Source organism: Euphorbia lathyris, chromosome 8 (genome assembly GCF_963576675.1).
Source record: "Euphorbia lathyris chromosome 8, ddEupLath1.1, whole genome shotgun sequence".
Classification (NCBI taxonomy): domain Eukaryota; kingdom Viridiplantae; phylum Streptophyta; class Magnoliopsida; order Malpighiales; family Euphorbiaceae; genus Euphorbia; species Euphorbia lathyris.
The window spans coordinates 83,822,397-83,841,920 of NC_088917.1; the positions used below are offsets into that span (position 1 = coordinate 83,822,397).

The 19,524-nt window shown below is 36.5% G+C and overlaps 1 pseudogene; it reads left to right on the plus strand.

Annotated features, from left to right (window-relative positions):
• The first annotated feature begins 164 nt into the window (after positions 1-164).
• Positions 165-19,482, plus strand: LOC136204044 (receptor kinase-like protein Xa21; annotated as a pseudogene).
• Positions 19,483-19,524: the final 42 nt, after the last annotated feature.

The following is a 19,524-nucleotide window of genomic DNA, read 5'->3' on the forward strand; positions in this document are numbered from 1 at the left end:
ATGTGAAGTGAGACGTAACATTCAAAGCATAACAATCGATCGTAAACGTCTTAATCCGCGGTGTTGCACGCTAGCTTTCATTTTCTACATCGTTCAACCTATTTCTCCTGATTCTTCTTCTGTATATAAATATCACTCAAAGCCAAAATTAATATTAATCAGAAATGAATACTCTCTATTTAAAAACACGGATTCACGGTATTGCTCTGCCGATCTCCGTTCGTGGATCTTTGGAGGCTCGTATAAACACATTGCATGTAAGTAAGTTGAATCGAGAGAAATCTACTGTGGCTGCCGTTCAGCCTCAGAAAGCGACGTCTAAATTCTCTTTTAGGTATTCTTTGCAATCTTTATGGCCCGACGGAGGTAAAAGTAATATGTCTAATGGATTGGCTGTAGACGACGCTGTCTTAGTCGAGAATGGAGAGAGAGGTGGGGAAAACGTGTTGAAGATTTTGCAAGTTAGATCCTTGTGGAAGGAGTAGGAGGAGCCATTTTGGCTGAAGCCACAAAAATCGTGCATTTTGAAGAGAAAGGGAAAGGGGAAGATGAAAGATTTGAGTATTTTAGGTAAGTCACAAAAATAAAGTTTAGATATGTAATAGGTTGAGCAAATGGGTTAAATATATAAATGGGTCTCCCATTTGATCCGTTTTTATAATTTTCCCGTAATAAAATGGTGTAAAACAACTCCTCTTATTTTTTTCACTTTATACTGTTATAAATAGTATAGAAGAAATATCAAATATCTTTTTTGAAAAGATTAGAAAAATATATTCATCAATTTTAAAAATAAAAAATCGAATGCTATTATATGGCGTTTTTAGCTTTCAAATAAAATTTATTTCTCTTGTTTAATCAAACATATACAATTAGTAAAAAAATAAAATAAAAGAGTTACCTTTTTTTAATTACTATTTCCTGGAATTATCTGTCCATCCATTTATTTTTAGTTTTTGAAATATTCCATGCCTGCATAATAATAATAATAATAATAATAATAATAATAATAATAATAATAAATCTAAATCTACCATATTCTATTACATCAAGTAATATCTTAATCTCACATTCCATAAACATGAAACTAAATAAACAAGCATCATTTAATTGAATGACAATTGTCATTCATTAATGAATACATTAAATTAAATATTTTTAATTGTTTTTCTATAAAGTTTTCATTTGTCAAGGAGTGGGATAAGAGAATAATTGAGTTTTTGGATTAATATAAGGTTACATATTTGGTTGCAAATGTTTTATTTGATTCATAATTCCTCAAAACATTTCTCAGTGTTTGGTGTTCTATAGGGAAAATGAAATTTTTATCAGTGATAATTATGTTGTGTTTTATATGTTTGATAAAATGTTTACATGAAAGTCGTGCCACAAGTAATATCAACACTGATGAGGATGCATTGCTTGTTTTGAAAGCTCATATCATAAATGATTCTCAAAATCTGTTAGCATCCAACTGGTCTAAGGGTACATCAGTCTGGTATTACTTGTGGAACTCGTCATCGCAGAGTTAGACGTGTACTACTCCAAAACATAGGATTAACAGGGAATATTCCTCCATAAATTGGAAACCTTTCATTCCTAATTACTTTCTCTTTATTCAATAACTCATTTCATGGCTCTCTGCCTGTTGAATTTGTCAATTTACCCCGATTGAAACAATTGAGCTTGTCATACAATCTTTTCAATGGAAGTATCTCCTCATGGATTGGATCTTTCTCCCAACTTCAATATCTTGCTCTTTACTCTAATAATTTTGGAGGTTAATTTTTTCTTTCCCTTATCTCTACCTCTTTTTTTTTCATGTTTTAAAAATATTCCAATCTTAAGCGTAACTTTGGAGATTTGACCTCCACGTATAAAATAATGCAATCATATAACTAACGTTTATTATATAGTTCAATTTTAAGATTCACTAACCGAAACTGAGTTTTTTTAATAGGTAATTTCAGATTCTGACCATTCTACAACATCGAGTGTTCTCACCACCTTATCAAGTTTGAAATTGCATAAATAAATTAGTCTAAGTTACTATTTTTCAAATTTTATTAATTAAATTAGTAAATGCATTAGTAAATTATTAAAATACAAAGTTTAACAAATTAATAGAGACATCCCACAAAAAGATTGGTTGCACATAAAATGTTTTTCAACGTTTCTTTTTCATCAATGTCTATTTATTTAGGGTAATTAATTTATTAGTCCCTATATTTTGACAAAACACACTGTTTAGTCCCTGTATTTTCAAAAACATACGATAAAGTCCCAAACGTTTTTCTCGGTGAACTGTTTAGTCCCTGACGTTAGACTCTCATGAAGATTTCGTTAGTCAATTTGGATTTGCGTTCTTCTTTTCCTTTATTTTCATTTCCTTTAAACTGTAATGCATCTGAAATCAACTTTGAGTGTTCTTCTTCTTGATTTTCTTCTTAATCGTTCAAATTCGTAAGCATTGGACCTGTTCTTTTTCTTGTTCTCCATACAAATAGCTTGTTTTTCTAAATTGGATTTCCTCTTATGAAGTTTGAAGGTAAATAGTAAATGGTAATTTAGTCATTTCTGAAGTCATAAATGGTAAAAAATCTAACAAACAGACGGAAGGACTAAACAGTTCACTGAGAAAAAGGTTAGAGACCTTATCATGTGTTTTTGAAAATACAGGAACTAAACATTGTGTTTTGTCAAAATATAGAGACTAATAAATTAATTACCCATTTATTTAATATACATTATTATCAATGTCATATCTTAATTTTCACGGATCATTACAGGTGGCTTTCCAATATCTCTGTGTAACTTATCAAAGCTCTACCATCTTTGCTTAGGAATGAATAATTTTAAAGGCGAAATTCCAGAAACAATTGGAAATCTTCAAAATTTGGAATTATTGTCCTTAGCCAATAATAAGTTTTCAGGTTCCTATCTTAAACATTTCTTTGTTGCAAAAAAAATTATATTAATAATAATTGGTTGTCGGGTTTCTCCCCAGCAACTTGTTGCATACTTATATTTTTTTAACTTCATTTTTTGGATTTTGAACAAATAAATTTACAGGTGGTCTTCCGTCCATAATGTTTACCAATCTTCATGTTCTGGAAAGATTATATTTAAGTTTCAACTCATTTAGTGGTCCAATTCCATCCACTTTGTTCGAATGCAAAATGTTACAAATTTTAAGCTTGTCTTACAACAATTTAGAAGGAGATTTACATGATGATTTTGGGAATCTCACCATACTTCAAGAATTATATCTTGCCGATAACAATTTCAAAGGTACGTATCAAATTCATTTCCTCTTGAAATTTCATCGAAAGTAATTATAGTACTATGGAAAAAACAAACATGATATCTCTGATCATTCTGATTTTGATGTATTAAGTTCCGGATCTTTTATTTTTGATCATGTTAAGCCCTGACAACTAAGAAAGTAAACTTGTACATAAAACTCGATTAACATAATGTTATTCAAATTATATGTGTTTGCATTTTGATTTATATGTGTGATATGGTTATAGAGAAGCTATAAAAATCTTATTTCAATTTGTGAAAAAAAAAAGAGTAAAATTTCACATACAAGTAAAATGAATGACACTCTCTTAAATGAGAGAATATCTTTTTTAATTTTTTTTTTTTTTTTTTTTAGAAATTTGACAAAACAATATGCCATAGTATAAAGTGTTATGAAAATGCTATAAAACTATCAAGAAATGAAGTTGCGTTATTTTTTGTCGCATTAACTTACATTTTTCTATTTAATTAAATTGTGTGAAACTAACCTGTTTCTATACAAAAATTGACATGTGTTGTATACCTTACAACATATTAACAAATTAAAAAATCATTTTATTTATTTATCTATGAATTTGTATGTGGATAGTCCTTCATTTATGTTAAAAGACCCGGTTCCTTTAATAATTTATCGTAAAACTGAGCCAAATTTATCGTATCAATTCTTTTATTTCTAAAAAAAAATACAGTACCTCTATTCTAGATGCAACAGGCTCATCTAAATGTGTTGTATCAATATATATAGACGTTGTTTTTAGTACAAAATGTGGTCGAACAATCAATTCACACGTGACAAATTCAATTGACATGTTGCAGATAACATAATTTCTATAACTACGAATAGAAAAATTGAATAAATATTTTAAATCCATATATAAACTATAACTCCATATATATAGAACCTACTTGCATTACATATTCTGCTTACAATCTCATATATATTTAAAACAAATGAACTAAACTAATCAGTTATAAATGTATACTTTGTTTGATTATTACAGGAGAAATTCCAAAGTCTATTGGTAATCTTAAAAATTTGGAGATATTAATCATGCGAAGGAATTCCATTAGTGGTAAAATTCCTTCATCTATTGGAAATCTTACCAGGCTAAGAATTATTGAATTCGGAGAAAACAAGTTGACAGGTATATGTTTATAGTCGTAAATGTTAATTATAATTAATCTCAATCCAACCTTTACTATTTTGTGAATGCAAGAAATTTCTATTAGTAGTACTTAGTTATCATGTTATTGCTTTATATCAAAGTATTGAATCTTCACACCTACTTGTATTTACATATTTTTAATCATTGGAACTTAACTAACCAATTTGTTAACATCAAATCTAAGTGTATGAGTTAAAATCTTAAAGACTAAATTTTAGAAACATGGAGTATTGACCAAGTTTAACAAATAATTCAAGTAATTTGATGAGTGCCGAATCCACCAAAAATAATCCCAACTTTCCCTAAACGAATAAATTGCGATAGAGTAAGTAGAGGTCGAACCCAAGGGAATAATATTGATTTAAAACCTCTAATGGCCTAACAAAATAATTAAATGGGGGGTTGAATTTGTGAAACTTATTAAATTAAAGGTAGTAATTAAAAGATATTGCAAAAACAAAACAGAGCTTGAATTGGGTTTGTGAATAATATTTGGAAAAGTTCAGTTAAGGGGAATCGTGGGATAATTCTTTCGTTAACGATCATTGACAGACAAGGTTACATTCTCATGTTTAAGCCAGGTCAGTTTGAATGTTCTTCCTTAATAATGAACTAATTAAGCACTGCAAATAACTTGTTCATAATCAATAAACAATCCTATCTCAGCGCCTAGGATTTAATTTACTGACAGCTTTAAGAAACAGAAGAACCTGATCTTAGTTAATCGTCTCTCAACGTTGGCGATTATAAACTAACTTATCTGTTCATTCGACTTAGATAAGCCTAACTTGATTCGTGTTAATGTCACGTGGAATACGAATTCTGGTTTGTCAGACTTGAATCCGTTCTTCCAAACACAAACCTAGCTTGGTTCAAATAGTCGGTAGCTACTTAGTTCGGTTGTCCTATGTGAAACTCTAATAAACCGAATCAGCCTTATGATTATTCAATCTAATAAACGATCCTGCAGTAACCATTCATGGAACAAATAATCAGTTGAGAATAATACTCTGAACACAATGAACAAATAAACGACTTAATAAATGAGAAGAGTGAAATACAACGATCTCACGATAACGGAGAAGAATCCCTTGAACTATCCCTTAACCGAAATTAAAGAAATTAGCTATCAATAGCCATGAAATGTATGTGTTTTTCTGCTGCAAAAAATAAAATGTAAAAACTGATCTTCTGAACTTGGAAAATCTGCCGTTCTTATGTTAATTACGGCTCCTCAAAATACGGAACTAAATCCCTTTCAATTGCTTCAGAATCTTCTTTCAAATTTGAAATTGGTTGCTTCCTCATTTTTCTCCTACAATTTCGTGCTTCTGGTGAAAATCTTGTTATCAATTTGTCCAATCCGGATCATGAAAGCAATCCTATTCGAACTAGGAAACTGTCAGCCCGTAACTGCCTTAGTCTTGTGCAAGACTAACTCTTACTCAAACCAATATTTGTCCAATCAGCTCTGGATCACGACCCGACATCAGCTCGACCCAAATTAAGCCCAATTTATCTCCCTTTAGTCATCATTGGCCTGTAGAGATGAAAATACCAAGAACAAACAATAAAACCCGCAAAAATAACAAAACACGACAATAATAAAGCATAAAAGCGGGGTCATTTGTTGTTGAATTATGCACTTATCAAACACCTCACACTTGCCCAATGCTTGCCCTCAAGCATACCAGATCATGGCATTAACTTCGCATACTCTTAGGTTGTCTTGCCATTCGTTCCTAATTCCCCTAAGCGTTATAAAGACATTGACTACCAATCATCCAAGTCAAGAATCTTTCGAATTTTAGAATACTTCTAACTCCCAAAAATGTCTCAACAACACCGCACGTAATGTGTAAAACAAGAAACTAGAAGCAACAACACCCTCACGTGATCACTCTATGCACTCTTGTGTTTAGGCTTATAATTCATTTTAGAGGATTCACTCAAGTCACAATCATAGAATGTAGTTACCATAAGCTTGCCAATCAATCGAATCTCCACCACATAGTATGAATTCAAACAGAAAATCAAAGGGACTTAACAGGGGTGTAATGTAGGTTAGGCTCATGGGTTGGAAAAGAGAGAAGGGAATGAAACTTTAGGGGATCCGAGAGTAGTAGAATAGTGCAAACTACTCCAAACTAGGCCAAAACAAAAGTAAAATTGCATATTTACAAGACGACAAACTCGTAAACTCAAATGAATATCTAGAAAACAATTCGAGATAATCATGGAAACTAATGAGAACATAAACAAAAGAAACTAAAACATTAAACGAACTAGGACAGACAAATGACTGTATCCTAATTATCTCTTTTTTTTCTTTTTTTTTCTTTGAGGCTTTTTCTTTTCTACTTTTTTTTTCATTTTTATTTTTTTTCTGCCTCTATTTTCTCTTTCTTTTTTTATAACCACAATAAGTAATTATAGAGCACAACAGTTTGTTGTCTCTTCTTTAAAGAGCTTGTGGTTCGAAATGTGACACGAAACATAAACGACTCAACACTTTTTATAAACTTCAACTGGACTCTGAAGGCTTAAAACTTATCATTGGCCAAAGGAATAAACAAGGTATAAAAAAAATGGGGAAAAAGGCTCAAATTGGCAGTCTAAAGGCGGGTTAAATTTTGGTAAATTTTTTTTTATTTTTCAGGGTTCAAAAGTGTGGAAAGGTTAACAACAAAAGAAACCTAATGCCCTTATCATTTTAACAGTTCGAATTCATCAATCGGGCCTTGAAACGTATGTCATGGCAAGTTCTAGAACTATCATGCTATGCAGACGCACTCAGAAAAGAAATAGAGCAAATACGTAATGTGTTTGCTCTTTCCATTAGGCTCAAATGCTTACCAGAAATGGGGTGTAAAGCGGCGTTGCTGCTTCTAAGTCAACTTATTAAAACGATTTTTCATGCAATGTTGGAAACAATTCAGTTTGTCAGCGTGTAAGCAAACATTTACTTGACTCCGACTATTCAGAAAGGTGATCGCAAGACTCGATAACACTTCAGGGGACTCAGTACTATAACAACAAGCAACTTTATCAAGCATTTGAAAGATAATGAGCTAGCAATGGTAGAATCTCAAAGGGACAAGGCAAAAGGAAGCCACCTCACATTGTCCTAGACTTATACCAACAGTTGCACAACTTTTCAGCTTAAAGAATATGTTAATCATGCGCAAAACTACTAACAAAATAGACATGGACAGCAAAACATCATGGACAGTAAAACATCTCATGGACAGCAAAACATCTACAGAAATCAACAAAAAGGTCAACAAAAACAACCATATTCACATATAAGCACTTCTAGAATATCATCCCTCCCCCTCCTTTCTCCTCGCACCGTCCTCGGTGCGGAATTCAATCAAATAGGGGCAAGGGCAGCAATCTCAACAACTAAGTAAATGAAAAGGTAAAATATTAACGAGCGATTGAGAAGCTTACTGCCCTTGTTAGGGGAGGGGACCCCGAGCCTCAATCTTTCCGAGGGAAGGGTGGGTCAAAATTGACCGTCTTGAAATAAGCCTCTTGGTTGGCACGCATTTCTTGGATTTCTTGCAGTATACGCTCCTGGGTGCGTTGAGATGCTTCTATGGCAGTTGTAGAATCTTGAACGAATCCTCCTAAGGATTGTAATTGCCTTTGCAGAAACTGAAGTTCCGGAGGGGGCAACTCAGTTGTGGCTTTCCTTGCTGCCGTTGCCTTGGTGAAACGAGGACGTTGGCTTGCTGTCCCGTTAGTACCATTATCTGGCAGTAGCTCCTTATCTGTTGCCAATCTCCCTGCATCCACAAACACAAAATTTTGCCCTTCTCGGCGTAATAATTGTATGTTCTGTAGGACTTTTAAGTTAAGGGGTGGTGTAGAGCATGCAATATGTTTGTCAGTGTGTGCAACATCAAATCCACATAGGTGTACAGCCAGTGATGTTATCAAATGTCCTAAATAGATACACTTGGGTTTTTGGACTAGCCTTTGGAATTTGTCGGCTAGCCAATAACCCAAGTTCACCTTTCGACTTGTTACCATACACCATAAGAAAAACAGTTCAGCTTTTGAGACTTTGGTTGAATCCCTATTTCTGGCCGAGTAATTAACCGCCAAAAACCGATGCATAACCCTAACAATAGGATTGCGAAAGTAGTGGGCCGAAGTTTTAGACGGGGAAAATTCTGGTGCAGACTCAATCGTGTATTCATTATAAATATGTGTGTCATCAAAGTTGGAGGGATAGTCACATAGCAGGTCAAGGTAATCGTCAGAGGCAGCATAGGTGTCATTCATTAGTCCTAATGCAACATTAAACTCAGTTATAGATAAATGATGATCCTTATCTAACAACCTAAAACGAATGCATTTAGAGTGTAAATCTAACTTCCTCGTATCACAATGAAATGCATATGTACTATAGAACTCATGAACCAAATCGACAAACACAAGAAATTTCATGGCAAATAAGTCCCTCCAACCAATCCCGTCTACTAACCCATAAAAATTAGCATGCATTTTCAAATGAGTCAAAGCATCCTTATCAACACTGTAGGCATGGACAATTCGTAGGGGTTTTAGAAATTTATACCTCACTGTGTGTTCAGGATTGGAGAATTTCAGGTCACTTACATATGGAGTTCTAAGTGAACCGTATTTGCTCTTCCCGTGCCCGAGCCGAGCACGTTTCTTTGATGGAGCTTTTGGTTCTGGGCTTGAGTTGTCTGAACTGTCAGGCTTGTCTGAACCGGCTGAACTATCTGAACTGTTTGAATAGTCTGAACCGTCTGAACTAACCGAAACTTCTGCGGTTTCGTCATCTGAACTCGAAGCTGGGGCTAGAGTTTTCGCTTTTGCTTGCTTCGGCTTGTGCATCGTCGTTTCTTTGCCAGACTCGGATCGAGTAGACCTCCGGGTTAACGTGGAGGGGAAGGGTTTCAGCTTCTATTGTCTTGAGGTTACCGTGGTTCGAGCAGGAGGCTTCCTTTGCACTTTAGCCTTCTCTGTTTGAGTTGGTAAAGCGGTCGGCAACGGAGAAGGACTCGGCTTCCGCTTCTTCGAAGTTGTTGCGGCTCGAGTAGGGGGTACTCTTTGCTCCTTCGCCTTCTCTGTTTGAGTTGGCAGAGTGGTCGGCGTTGGAGAAACGGCAACGGTCGGAGCAGATTCGTTAAAGACTACCAGTCTCAAGTTCGACGGCGATGAGTGTTCGGGTGATGGTGGCACTATTGACAGAGGCGGCGGCTGCTCCTCCATTTGATGTCGACGGCGGTGATTTGAGGAGTGAAGTGGAGATGGCGGTGATGGGTTGGTAGTGAAGAGATGAAAATAGAACTTGCAGGAAGTAATGATGGTGAGTGGTTGAGTCTAAGTAGAAAAAGATGGCGGTGATGTTTCTTGAAGAATCAAAAAGAAATTTAAATTGAAACGAAGGGTTGGTGTAGGTAGACTTGTAGGATATTAAATTTGGGAAATTAAAGAGATGGGAAGTGGAAGTGGTGAAGGAAGATGAGTGGCGTAACCTGGTGAAAGTGGGAGATGGAAGAGAAAGGGGCGGTGAGTGAAGGTGGTAGGGTCTCCTTTCTATTTTGGTTAAGTCATAAGGTTTAAGGGACCCATTGACCCCTTTTTTTTTTACCCTCATTTTCTCAATGTTGGGCATCTTCTTCCTTATTAATATTTGAACCACTTCCTAGCCCATGTATTTAAATCACCATTTTTAACCTGCAAAAAGAAATTATCAAAGGAAAGACAAAGCCCACTGAAGAAGAAGATGTCAATTAAGTTAGTTAGTCCAAAAAAAATAAAAAAAGAATATAAAAATAAATTACAAAAATAAACAAGAACAAAGGATACGTGTTAGTGTTGAGCAAGACTAACTCTGGGCTGCCTCCCAGTAGCGCCTTTAGTTAACGTCTTCGGCCAGACACACCCGAGCACTAAGGCTCATCTCCTGGGTCAAGATACTGCACTGTTTCAGGGGATCCAACGGTGATGTTCTCGTAAAATAACTTGAGTCGTTGACCATTCACTTTTTGCACTTTACCATTCTCCAAACTCTGAATTTCCACAGGTCCATGTGAATAAACTTGGACAACTATGAAAGGCCCTATCCATTTTTATTTTAATTTTTCGGGAAATAGTCTTAATCGAGAATGGTATAGCAATACCTTCTGTCCTACCTGAAACTGTTTCCGGACAATCATGTCGTCATGGAACTTTTTAGTCTTCATCTTGTATATCCTTGAGCTCTCATAAGCATCATTCCTCAGCTCTTCAAGCTCTTGAATCTGAAGTTTCCGAGCTTCCCCCGCTTCATCAAGGTTCATATTACAGCACTTTATTGCCCAGAACGCTTTGTGTTCGAGCTCGACTGGGAGATGACAGGCCTTCCCGTATACTAGTCGAAATGGGGTGGTCCCGATGGGTGTTTTGTACGCCGTCCAGTAAGCCCATAAAGCTGCTTCTAGTCTAGTACTCCAATCCTTCCTAGTGAAATTCACTGTCTTTTCCAGGATGGACTTCAATTCTCTGTTTGACACTTCCTCTTGGCCATTGGCTTGGGGGTGGTAGGTTGTTGACGTCCTGTGTTGTACGCCATATTTCTTCAAGAGGGCTGTCATAATCCGGTTACAGAAATGGGTTCCTCTATCGCTTATGAGTACTCGAGGCGTACCAAACCTGCAAAAAAATGTTAGTTTGAACAAATTGGATCACCGTTTGAGCATCATCGGCCCTGGTGGCCCTGGCCTCGACCTACTTAGAAACATAATCCACAGCAAGTAATATATAAAGATTACCAAACGAAATGGGGAATGGACCCATGAAGTCTATTCCCCAAACGTCAAAAATTTCACAAAAGTAAACTGGTGTAAGTGGCATTTGATCCCGTCGTCCTATATTTCCTATTTTTTGACAACGAAAACAAGATTTGCAAAATAGGTAAGCATCACGGAATAAATTAGGCCAAAACAAACCACTATCCAGTACTTTGCGAGCCATTCTTTTTGGGCCAAAATGGCCTCCACAAGCTTCTGTATGACAGAATTTCAACACTGATTCCACCTCGCTTTCGGGAATGCATCGTCTTAACAACTGGTCCGAGCAGTGTTTCCATAGGTATGGGTCATCCCAAATGTAATATTTGGCTTCAGCTTTGAGTTTATCTTTTGCGTGCCTGCTGAGATCGTCCGGTACAGCACCTGTAGCCAAATAATTCACTAAGTCAGCATACCATGGGGTTATTTCACTTACGCTGAATAAATTCTCATCCGGAAATTCTTCACTCATTGGTGGTGCTTCTTCGCTGTTGGGTAGACGACTTAGGTGATCCGCCACGAGATTCTCGGACCCCTTTTTGTCTCTAATCTCGACGTCGAACTCCTGGAGGAGTAAAATCCACCGTATCAGCCGAGGTTTGGACTCTTTTTTCTGCATTAGGTACCTAAGTGACATCGGTTGAGTGATCTTCGAGAAGTCCTTTATAAATCGCCGGTAAAAACCTGCATGGCCAAGAAAAGAACGGACTTCCCGAACACTAACGGGGTAAGGTAAAGTTTGGATAACATCTATCTTTGCCTTATCTACCTCAATTCCTCTTGCTGAAACAATATGGCCTAAAATTATTCCCTGATCAACCATAAAATGGCATTTCTCATAGTTCAAAACCAGATTAGACTCCAAACATCGTTTTAAAATTTTAACAAGGTTAGACAAACAGTGATTAAACGAGTCTCCATATACCGTGAAATCGTCCATGAATACCGCAATTATTTGTTCAACATACTCAGAGAAAATACTTACCATACATCGCTGGAACGTCGCTGGTGCATTGCAAAGTCCGAACGGCATCCTCCGATAAGCGAAAGTGCTAACGGGACAGGTAAAAGTGGTTTTTTCTTGATCTTCCGGTGCTACTGGAATCTGATAAAAACCTGAATAACCGTCAAGACAACAATAAAAACATTTTCCAGCTAAACGTTCTAACATTTGGTCGATAAATGGAAGAGGAAAATGGTCTTTTCTAGTTGAAGTATTCAACTTCCTGTAATCGATACAAACCCTCCACCCATTATGAACTCGGGTGGGAACCAATTCTCCGTTTTCATTAGCAACCACAGTGATTCCGGTCTTCTTTGGCACGACATGTACTGGGCTTACCCACTTACTGTCGGATATCGAAAAAATTACACTGGCGTCGTACATCTTCTGAACTTCCTTCCTAACAACTTCCATCATAGGCGGATTCAATCTTCTTTATGCTTCCCGTTTAGGCTTTGCATCATCTTCGATGTGAATTTTGTGCATGCACGTAGCGGGGCTGATTCCTTTAATATCCGCTATGGTCCACCCTATAGCCTCCTTGTACACTTTTAAAACTTCAATTAGCCTCTCCTCTTCGCTTGGCTCTTAGTTTGTTCGAGATGATTACTGGAAGAGTGTTCTCGCTGCCCAAAAATGCATATTTTAGATGGCTGGGCAGCAGCTTTAATTCTAGCTTTGGCGCCTGCAAAATAGAGGGTAAAGGTTTTTCGTTAGAGGCTGTTAATTTATTAACTTCACAAATTTTACCATCTTGTTTCAAGGCTGCCAATTCATGCACAACATTGCATATATCCTCTCCCATCTCAAAGTCGATTTTGCCTTCGATTCCAATGCTCTCTTCGATGACCACCTGCAACTCATCTTTACTAAAAACCTCAAAAGCTCGTTGGGTTATTGGTTCGACGATATCTATTCCACAAACTGAAGATACTTCATTATGAAATCTCATGGCATCATAAACGTTAAATTGAACCATTTTACCATCGAATTCCATAGTCAGCGTCCCTTGCTTGACGCCAATCTTCGTGTTGGATGTTTGCAGGAACGGTCTTCCCAATAGGATTTCCGATGACTCCGACGAACAACCGTCATCTTCCATATCGAGAACGAAGAAGTTAGCTGGGAAAATTAGCCCGTTAACCTGCACCAAAACATCTTCTAACAGCCCCTCAGGGTAAACAATAGATCTGTTAGCAAGTTGAATAACGACTCCAGTTTTTTCAAGGGGGCCAGCATTCAAAGAAGAATAAACAAACTTAGGCATGACATTTATAGACGCTCCTAAGTCGCACATTGCTCGTTTAATGCTAGTATTCCCAATCTGACATGGAACAGCAAACATACCTCTATCCTTACTTTTTGGGGGCATTTTTCTTTAAAGTACAGCTGATACATTAGCACCCATGGTAATCTTTTCATACCCAACCCTTTTAGTTTTATTAATGCACAAATCTTTAAGGAACTTAGCGTATCGAGGGACTTGTTTGACAATATCAATTAACGGAATGTTTACCTCAACCTTGTGAAATACCTCAAAGATGTCCTTCTCTTCCTTTTCCTTCTTTGATTTGTCGAACCGATTTGGGAAAGGTGCTGGAGTAACTAAAGGAGGGACTTTGTCTCGCTTTTGCGCTTCTTCTTCATGAGTTTTATTTTCCTCAACAATGTTCTTCTTGCTGGCCGGTTTGGTTAAAACGGGCTTCTCTATTTCTCTTCCGTTATGAAGGGTGATTGCGCTCACATTTGGGTTTGGCTTTGGATTGTCTACCGGTTGAGAGGGCATCTTACCTTGAGACTGAATTTCACTTAGAGCAATAGCTATTTGAGTCATTTGTTTCTGAAGTTCTTGCACGTTAGTTGCGAGATTATGGACAACATCAGTTAAAGGCATACCTGAGTTTTGGGTGGACTGGTGAGGTCGCGGCTGATAGTTCTGTTGTGGTTGATAATTTTGCTGTCTTGGTCCGTAGTTGAGGTTTGGATTGTCACGCCACCCTAGGTTGTACGTATTGGAGTATGGATCGTACTTCCTTTGATTCTGCCCTTGGTACCCATTAAGTGCATTGGCTTGTTCAGCATTGTCTTCATACAAAATAGAGCATTCATCAGTGGCATGTTCAGTGGCAGTACAGATCCCACACTTTTTCACCTGGGCCACCTTTCCCATAGCTAAGTTCTGCACAAGACTAGTCAACTTATTCAACTTTTCTTCGATGTTAGAGCTGCTTGCCTCATACGCCCTTTTGGGACCTTCCTGAGATTTCCCAAACTGTTGAGATGTTGCTGCAATCACTCTGATCAATTCCTTAGCCGCGGTTGGCGTTTTATCGAGGAAACATCCCCCACTTGCCGCGTCTACCATTTTTCTTTCCATGCAAAGCATCCCTTCATAGAAATACTAGATTAGGGAATTTTCAGCTATCCCGTGTTGAGGGCAATTTTCACATAGCTTCTTGAACCTCTCCCAATACTCATGAAGCGACTCCACATCCTTTTGCTTGATTCCACTGATTTCTCTCCGAATTAATGCTGCTCGGGAGGCTGGAAAATATTTATCTAGGAATGATTGTACCATCTGATTCCAGGTAGTAATGGTCCCTGATGGCAAATTTAAAAGGCAATCCTTGGCCGCGTCCTCTAACGAGAATGGGAACGCTCTCAACTTTACTTGTTCCTCCGTTACTCCTTGCGGTCTCATGCTGGAGCACACCACATGGAATTGCTTGAGATGCTTATGAGGACTTTCACTCTCCATGCAGTGAAACTTGGGCAGCAAGTGGATTAACCCGGATTTCAGCTCAAACGACACATCCAAGTTGGGATATGTGATGCAGAGGGGCTGATTATTGACTTCCTGCGCTTGAAGCTGTCTTAGAGTTCTGTCTGCCATTGTCTCTTTTTCGGACTGTTCACTTTTTTCACTGGAGATTGTTTCTTCTTCACTAGAACTCGAATTCCTGGCACTTTCTAACTTCTGTAACCTTACTCCTTTGCGAAACTTCCGAGCTAGTAATTCAATTTCTGATTCAAAGAGCAATTGTTCTGAATTGTTGGACCTGGTCATAAAAGAAATCAAATCAAATTAGATTATTCCCCGGCAATGGCGCCAAAATTTGATGAGTGCCGAATCCACCAAAAATAATCCCAACTTTCCCTAAACGAATAAATTGCGATAGAGTAAGTAGAGGTCGAACCCAATGGAATAATATTGATTTAAAACCTCTAATGGCCTAACAAAATAATTAAATGGGGGGTTAAATTTGTGAAACTTATTAAATTAAAGGTAGTAATTAAAAGATATTGCAAAAACAAAACAGAGCTTGAATTGGGTTTGTGAATAATATTTGAAAAAGTTCAGTTAAGGAGAATCGTGGGATAATTCTTTCGTTAACGATCATTGACAGACAAGGTTACATTCTCATGTTTACATTCTCATGTTTAAGCCGGGTCAGTTTGAATGTTCTTCCTTAATAATGAACTAATTAAGCACTGCAAATAACTTGTTCATAATCAAAAAACAATCCTATCTCAGCGCCTAGGATTTAATTTACTTACAGCTTTAAGAAACAGAAGAACCTGATCTTAGTTAATCGTCTCTCAGCGTCGGCGATTATAAACTAACTTATCTGTTCATTCGACTTAGATAAGCCTAACTTGATTCGTGTTAATGTCACATGGAATACGAATTCTGGTTTGTCAGACTTGAATCCGTTCTTCCAAACACAAACCTAGCTTGGTTCAAATAGTCGGTAGCTACTTAGTTCGGTTGTCCTATGTGAAACTCTAATAAACCGAATCAGCCTTATGATTATTCAATCTAATAAACGATCCTGCAGTAACCATTCATGGAACAAATAATCAGTTGAGAATAATACTCTGAACACAATGAACAAATAAACGACTTAATAAATGAGAAGAGTGAAATACAACGATCTCACGATAACGGAGAAGAATCCCTTGAACTATCCCTTAACCGAAATTAAAGAAATTAGCTATCAATAGCCATGGAATGTATGTGTTTTTCTGCTGCAAAAATAAAATGTAAAAACTGATCTTCTGAACTTGGAAAATCTGCCGTTCTTATGTTAATTACGGCTCCTCAAAATAGGGAACTAAATCCCTTTCAATTGCTTTGGAATCTTCTTTCAAATTTGAAATTGGTTGCTTCCTCATTTTTCTCCTACAATTTCGTGCTTCTGGTGAAAATCTTGTTCTCAATTTGTCCAATCCGGATCAGGAAAGCAATCCTATTCGAACTAGGAAACTGTCAGCCTGTAACTGCCTTAGTCTTGTGCAAGACTAACTCTGACTCAAACCAATATCTGTCCAATCAGCTCTGGATCACGATCCGACATCAGCTCGGCCCAAATTAAGCCCAATTTATCTCCCTTTAGTCATTATTGGCCTGTAGAGATGAAAATACCAAGAACAAACAATAAAACCCGCAAAAATAACAAAACACGACAATAATAAAGCATAAAAGCGGGGTTATTTGTTGTTGAATTATGCACTTATCATAATTCTCATACATGTTAAAGTTCTTTCATTAAAAGGATTCTTGATTTTGGCGAAAACAAGTTGAGAAATGAGAAGTATCTATTTCTAAAACTCTCACATGTTAAATTTGTATTCACCTATAGATCATTTATATGATATGCATGTGTTCATAAAAATAACTTCATTTTTATTATTTGGCTTAAATATCTTCTTTAAAATTTTATTTGAATTTTTTTATAATAGAGTTTTAATTTAAAATCTTTTAAATAAATTGTGACTACAGGTAGCATTCCATTTAGCATTGGTAACATTGGTTATCTCGAAGGATTACATCTTGGAACTAACAACCTTGATGGAATGATTCCTTCCAACATTTTTAATATTTCAACATTAAGAGATTTGGTATTGGTTGATAATCATCTCACAGACAGTCTTCCTCCAAGCTTTGGTCTCCATCTTCCCAATCTTGAAAGAATTTATATTGCAGGAGATAAGTTTCATGGTCTTATTCCTATATCTCTCTCTAATGCCTCTAAACTCATTGATATGGACTTGGGTTCAAACATGTTCTCTGGCTTTATTCCGTTTGTTCTTGGCAATTTAAGAAACCTTCAATTTCTCAGTTTATGGAACAATCAACTCACTAGTCAATCTTTATTGACTTTATTTTCTTCATTAGCCAATTTAAAAAATTTGAGATTTTTATACTTGGGTGAAAATCCATTTAATGCTACTCTACCAATTTCCATAGGAAACCTATCTTCTTCCCTTCAGTATTTCATTATGTATGGTTCGGGATTAACAGGAACCATTCCCAAGGAAATTGGCAACTTGACTAGCTTGATTTTATTCGATCTAGAATATAATAATTTAAAAGGATTCATTCCTAAGACAATTGGAAAAATGAAGAAGCTTCAAGGATTAGGTCTTAACTCAAATGGAATCCAAGGGTCCATACCTTTTGAATTATGTGGTTTACAGAGATTGAGTGAGATATATTTTGGAAAAAATGAGCTTTCTGGAAATATTCCTTCTTGTTGGGGTAATCTCAGTTCTCTTAGAAAGATTTCTTTGGATTCTAACAAACTCAATTCTAATATTCCGTCAAGCTTATGGAAGATTAAAGATGTCCTTGAACTCAACCTATCATCAAATTCCTTAAGCGGTGATCTGGCAATAGATATTGGCAGCTTGAGAGATATTATATTACTTGATTTGTCTGGAAATCAATTATCAGGTAGTATCCCACCCACATTTGGAGGCCTCCAATCTCTTAAGCGTCTCTCTCTATCTAATAATAGATTGGAGGGTTCCATTCCTGAATCATTTGGTGATGCCATAAGCTTGGAATTCATGGATTTATCAATCAATGGTCTCTCCAGAGAATTACCCAAGTCCATAGAGAAATTAAAATATCTCAAGAGTTTTAATGTCTCCTTCAACGAGTTACAAGGAGAAATTCCTAATGATGGACCATTTACAAGGTTATCAGCCCAATCCTTTCTAGGAAATAAAGCACTTTGTGGGAAACGTAAATTCCAAGTCAATCCATTCACAACTAGTAATCAGAACCACCCAAAGAAAGCCAAATTAGTACTGGTTGCAATTGCAATAACAATTTTGGCATTTGGAACTATTATTATCATCCTAGTTTGGTATTGCAAAAGGAAACCAAGATTGTTGACACACCAAGCGAATTTTCGAGCTTTAGCAACATGGCAAATAATTTCTCTTCATGAGCTTCAACAGGCAACAAATAAGTTTCATGAAACGAACTTGCTTGGTAAGGGGAGTTTTGGTTCAGTATATAGAGGGACTCTCTCAAATGGGATGTCAATTGCAGTTAAGGTTTTCGATTTGGAGTCAGAAGGAGCATTCAAGAGTTTTGATGTGGAGTGTGAAGTATTGCGTGAGATTCGACATCGAAACCTTGTGAAAATAATCACTAGTTGTTGTGCCACTGAATTTAAGGCTTTAGTCATGGAGTTCATGCCCAATTGGAGCCTGGAATAACTACTTTTTAGACATGTTTCAAAGATTGAATATAATGATCGATGTTGCATCAGCAGTTGAATATATTCATCATGGTTCTATGCATCCTATTGTTCATTGTGATTTAAAGCCTAGTAATATCCTTTTAGATAAGGATATGGTTGCTCATGTAACTGATTTTGGCATAGCAAAGCTCGTCGGAGAAGATCAATCTTTCATACAAACTATAACTCTTGCAACCATTGGATATATGGCACCAGGTGATGTTTGATTTTCTACATATATATTATACTTCAAATAGGAATTGCTTTCTTGCGAGGCTGACTAAATCAAATTTTGATGCAGATATGGATCAGAAGGACTTGTTTCCATAAAGGGGGATATGTACAGTTTTGGTATTTTGTTGATGGAAACTTTCACAAGAAAAAGGCCTACAGATGCGATGTTTAACGAAGATATAACTATGAAGCAATGGGTCAAAAATTCGTTGCCTTCTGGAGTTGCTCAACTTGTAGATCCAAATTTGCTTATGATCGATGAACATCACTATTTGGCTAAGAATGATTGCACATCTTCGATTATGAACTTAGCATTGATGTGTTGCGTAGATATACCTAAGGACAGAATTAATAGCAAAGATGTTCTAAGTGCTCTCAACAAGATAAAAATTAAGCTTCTCAATGATGTTCAACATGCTTTATAAGTATGTAGTCATCCATATATTAAAATATGTTAATAAAAGTTA